The following is a 6,045-nucleotide window of genomic DNA, read 5'->3' on the forward strand; positions in this document are numbered from 1 at the left end:
ACGTTGGTGATTAAAATTAAAAGTAATCCCAACAGCCTACGAGAGGTGGGCGTAGCTGGTGGTGGGGAAAAGGGTGGTAGCATGTGGTTTGTGGTAGTAGATTATGTTAGTTACATTTTCTACAAAATGGGTAACTTTATAAAGTTAAAAATGTGGTTGATCGTTCTAATAATAAAATAATCTTGGTTAAAATACATGAATATTAAAAAAAATATTGGAGTTTCACGTTATATAATAGCTATAGATGAGCGGCAAAATTAAGTCACAAAAAATTACTTATTATTAAGTTGTGCCGTTATGGCACAAATAATACCTTAGCTAGGTCATTTTTTCTCCCTATTTTTTGTTATGCATTACAAAATGAAGCGTGATTAAGTTAGGCAAGATAAAGAGCGGTTTTGTGGTCGATTCGATGAATAAATGCTTTAATTGAGAAATAATACATTAGATATTTTCCTCTTCCCATCTCAAAAGTCAAAATCAAAATGGAGAAAATTTGGTCGGCTAAAAATAACAAACTTATCTTCCCGTAAAACTGAACAATTGATTCTCTTTCTCGCACACAAAATCTCATTCCCAATTTTGAATAAACAAAAATCGGAAATAAAATTGGAAACGAGAGAGAGAAAAACTCCAAAAACATATTTATGCTCAATCGTCTATCTATGTTCTTTCAATCTTCTTCCACCTAAACATATATCTCTGACCAATCAAACTACTCTGAGATAACAATTTTTAAGAAAATACTTTCTTTTTACATTGCACCATGTATGAATTTCAGAAGTTCAATCATTTTATTGAATTTCATTTGTTGTGTATTTAATTGAAAGTACACATTTCCAAAGATAGGATGATTGATTACAATAATCTCATTGTTAAAAATTGAGGGGTGTTTGTATTTTTTCATTTGCCAGATTATGGAAATTTGGCTATCGCAGGGCTCTAGATTTTGGGTTGCAATATATTTAGAACTTTTTGGTCTAGAAAGGTGAGAATTTCTTAAGTACCAATTTTCCTTTCTATCATGCTTAAACTTTATTGGGAATATCATTTTGGTTTCATCTTCATAGAGACGTAGAGAAATACTTAAAAGATTATTTTGGTTACACACTATAATTTGGCAATTGGTTGATGTTTACAAAATGATCGCGCATGTACACATATGCACGGATATCTATCTAGGGTATCTGACATCGCTGAATAGGAATTCGCATTAAAGTAGGTCGGTGTTTCACAGTTTTGCATATTTTCTTTCGTATTTGCTCTTATTGCTTAGTCGAGAAGAAAGTAAAATTGTAGATAAAATTCACTGTTTTTTTTTCTTTCACTTTTCAATTTAGTTGCTTAAGCGTTTTAAACAATGCAATTTTTTGTTTTCGATATTGAATTCTCTATTTGCATATATCCATGTGCTATATTTCAGTATTCGGTTCTCCAGGATTGTTTTCTAGATTGATAACTAAGTTGACTCTTCCAATTATATCAATTTTATTGGTTTTACAGGGGATTGGGAAGACTCGAATGGATTTAGTGTGGCTCTAAATAGTAACAATTTTATTGGTTTTCTTGATAACCTAATAATTTTTTCAGGATCAATCCATTCAATTATTGTTACCTTTTGTTTAGGAATCAATATGTGTCGTATAGGCCTTTCCACAATTTTGAAATGAGTTTTGAAGTATGTGCACCTAGGAAAACACAAAAACAAGAGTGGAATGTAAAGCAAAAAAAGATTTATGACACAACTAATTACCATCAATGCCATTAAAAGATTTCTTGATCTTTAGCACGCATCCAACATAGTCCTTTCATATTTATATTTCAGTTTGAGGTTTCTGTATGGTTCTTAAGAAACACAACATCTCTTACACATATTTCTCCTACATTATATCGAAGTATGATCATACTTTTTGTTGGAGAGATGGGTTTAAAAAATGGAATAACTCTAATCCAGGAACCACGAGTAAGTAAAGATAACAAATTTATAGTCGGGAATGTTATATAGTTTGTAAGAAAAGGTATTTTTATGTATGAATTTTAGAAGTTCGATCATTTTATTGAATTTCATTTGTTGTGTATTTAAATGAAATTACACATTTCCAAAGATAGGTTGATTGATTACAATAATCTCATTGTTAAAATTGAGGGGTGTTTGTATTTTTTTTCATTTGCCAAATTATGGAAATTTGGCTATCGCAGGACGCTAGATTTTGGGTTGCAATATATTTAGAACTTTTTGGTCTAGAAAGGTGAGAATTTCTTAAGTACCAATTTTCCTTTCTATCATGCTTAAACTTTATTAGGAATATCATTTTGGTTTCATATTCTTAGAGACGTAGAGAAACATTTAAAAGATTATTCTGGTTACACACTATAATTTGGCAATTGGTTGATGTTTACAAATGATCGCGCATGTACACATAAGCACGGATATCTAGCTAGGGTATCTGACATCGTTGAATAGGAATTCACATTAAAGTAGGTCGGTGTTTCACAGTGTTGCATATTTTCTTTTCGTAGTTGTTGTTATTGATTAGTCGAGAAGAAAGTAAAATTGTAGATAAACTTCACTGGGTTTTTTCTTTCACTTTTCAATTTAGTTGCTTAAGCATTTTAAGCAATGCAATTTTTTGTTTTCGATATTGAATTCTCTATTTGCATATATCCATGTGCTATATTTCAGTATTCGGTGCTCCAGGATTGTTTTCTAGATTGATAGCTAAGTTGACTCTTCTAATTATATCAATTTTATTGGTTTTACAGGGGATTGGGAAGACTCGAATGGATTTAGTGTGGCTCTAAATAGTCAATTTTATTGGTTTTCTTGATAACCTAATAATTTTTTCAGGATCAATCCATTCAATTATTGTTACCTTTTGTTTAGGAATCAATATGTGTCATATAGTCCTTTCCACAATTTTGAAATGAGTTTTGAAGTATGTGCACCTAGGAAAACAAAAAAAACAAGAATGGAATGCAAAGCAAAAATAGATTTATGACACAACTAATTACCATCAATGCCATTAAAAGATTTCGTGATCTTTAGCACACATCCAACATAGTCCTTTCATATATATATTTCAGTTTGAGGTTTCTGTATGGTTCTTAAGAAACACAACATCTCTTACAAATATTTATCCCACATTATATCGAAGTATGATCATCCTTTTTGTTGGAGAGATGGGTTTAAAAAATGGAATAACTCTAATCCAGGAACCACGAGTAAGTAAAGATAACAAATTTATATTCGGGAATGTTATATAGTTTGTAAGAAAAAGTATTTTTATGTATGAATTTTAGAAGTTCGATCATTTTATTGAATTTCCTTCGTTGTGTATTTAAATGAAAGTACACATTTCCAAAGATAGGCTGATTGATTGCAATAATCTCATTGTTAAAAATTGAGGGGTGTTTGTATTTTATTCATTTGCCAGATTATGGAAATTTGGCTATCGCGGGGCGCTAGATTTTGGGTTGCAATATATTTAGAACTTTTTGGTATAGAAAGGTGAGAATTTCTTAAGTACCAATTTTCCTTTCTATCATGCTTAAACTTTATTAGGAATATCATTTTGGTTCCATCTTCTTAGAGACGTAGAGAAACACTTAAAAGATTATTCTGGTTACACACTATAATTTGGCAATTGGTTGATGTTTACAAATGAACGCGCGTGTACACATATGCACGGATATCTAGCTAGGGTATCTGACATCGCTGAATAGGAATTCACATTAAAGTAGGTCGGTGTTTCACAGTGTTGCATATTTTCTTTTCGTAGTTTCTCTTATTTCTTAGTCGAGAAGAAAGTAAAATTATTGATAAACTTCACTGGTTTTTTTCCTTTCACTTTTCAATTGAGTTGCTTAAGCGTTTTAAGCAATGCAATTTTTTGTTTTTGATATTGAATTCTCTATTTGCATATATCCATGTGCTATATTTCAGTATTCGGTGCTCGAGGATTATTTTCTAGATTGGTAGCTAAATTGACTCTTCTAATTATATCAATTTTATTGGTTTTACAGGAGATTGGGAAGACTCGAATGGATTTAGTGTGGCTTTAAATAGTAACAATTTTATTGGTTTTCTTAATAACCTAATAATTTTTTCAGGATCAATCCATTCAACTATTGTTATTTTTTGTTTAGGAAATCAATATGTGTCGTATAGGACTTTCCACAATTTTGAAATGAGTTTTGAAGTATGTGCACCTAGGAAAACACAAAAAACAAGAATTGAATGTAAAGCAAAAAAATATTTATGACACAGCTAATTACCATCAATGCCATTAAAAGATTTCTTGATCTTTAGCACGCATCCAACATAGTCCTTTCATATATATATATATATATATTCCAGTTTGAGGTTTCTGTATGGTTCTTAAGAAACACAACATCTCTTACACATATTTTTCCTACATTATATCGATGTATGATCATACTTTTTGTTGGAGAAATGGGTTTAAAAAATGGAATAACTCTAATCCAGAAACCACGAGTAAGTAAAGATAACAACTTTATAGTCGGGAATGTTATATAGTTTGTGTTGGATGTGAGAAGCTATATCTGAAATACGAAAGGGATATATCAGCTAACGTTTAGGAATCGACCTTTAAGAATAGAGGAATTTTTTTTGTGAAAGACAAGAACTAGGAGCACCACATTGATTGGGTAATTCAGTAACGACTTAACTAAAAAGAGAAACTTATATGCAGGTACTGATATTTTGATTTAGCGTAAACCAATGTAAAATATTTTGATTTTCTTTCCTGATTTTCTACTTTGCGAAGTATCAGGATGAAGTGTCTATGTTCACCACTATTTTTATATTCAGTAGTAGCATCACAAAGATTTGATTACAAAGTAAAAACCGATAGCCAGAGAAAGTTACTTCCACGTAGAACTTTCCTTTTTTTGAGCATATAATTGTGAATTTCAGTTTTCAATACCAATATTTTTTCCCATATGAGAAATTATATACATTAAACAATTTGTGTCAAACAGATGTTACTTGGGATATGCGTGCATACTGATCAGTTATTGACCCTTTTAGTGTATTACATTTTTATACTTTTGAACTGCATTTGACAATAGTATAAGTTTGTAATACTAATCAATCATTAATTAATCACGATATCTTCCGTTGTATTATATGAGAAAATGTTAGGATTTTTAATAATGAGAAAATGTTAATTAATTAGTATTAATTAATCACGATATGCATAATGACAAAATGTTTAGGATCTTGAGTTGCATTCACTTACATTTTGAATTCATGTTTTAATGGACTGTCTTATGGAACCATGTTCAGACGTTCTAATTACAACATCTTATTTAGAAATCAAGTCGTTATGGGTCTATAAGTGAATTTCACAACCAACTTCTACCACCTTTAAGTTATATGGTGTGAAATTTTTGTGGCCTAATATGGAAGTTCATTGGTGAATTAAGTTATTTTTTCGACATAAGATAAATGGCTTAAACTTGGTTTCGGTTAACTATTATTGATTCAAGCGTCAAAATGCTTTGTTTTTCGGACTTCGTTTAAAAATTCAGGAGGATTTAACTAGAAATCCACTATTCTCGGTAAATAATCTAACATAATTATATAGAATTTTGTATAACACCCATGTCGTTACGGGAGAACTTTCACAAAATGTGCAGACTCATTGAAGTATTAATTTTAGATTTTTGGCATACATTCAAGGAAAATGTTGTCTTGCGCGAAAGTGTATGTTGGAACTATAAGATTATAGGAAATAATCTGTGGGAGATGGATTGGTTTAAAGTCTTCAATTGAGTTGAAGCAACTCTTAGGATGTAAAGGACGTCATATAAGGGAATCAATTGTGAAAAAGCGGGGGTACAACAACCACACTCAACATTTCGCTTAACAATATGTATGGACAAACTCCATCATACTTTTAAGAGAATCAACAAGACTCAATCTATTAAAAGTATATCGAATAGTTAGATTATCTCAATCTCTCGATTTAATCCTTACTCAAGCAAATAGGAATCTGCGAGTGTGATCAAATATACGAGAAA

At 30.8% G+C, this 6,045-nt stretch overlaps 1 long non-coding RNA gene across 1 annotated transcript; it reads left to right on the plus strand.

Moving 5' to 3' along the window:
- The first annotated feature begins 582 nt into the window (after positions 1-582).
- LOC113278531 lies at positions 583-4,308 on the plus strand. Its single transcript, XR_003325554.1, has 2 exons — positions 583-3,508; positions 4,024-4,308. It is a non-coding gene; the product is annotated as an uncharacterized LOC113278531 (long non-coding RNA).
- The last annotated feature ends 1,737 nt before the right edge of the window (positions 4,309-6,045 follow it).

The sequence above is a fragment of the Papaver somniferum genome, chromosome 5 (assembly GCF_003573695.1).
Source record: "Papaver somniferum cultivar HN1 chromosome 5, ASM357369v1, whole genome shotgun sequence".
In the NCBI taxonomy this organism is placed as follows: Eukaryota; Viridiplantae; Streptophyta; class Magnoliopsida; order Ranunculales; family Papaveraceae; genus Papaver; species Papaver somniferum.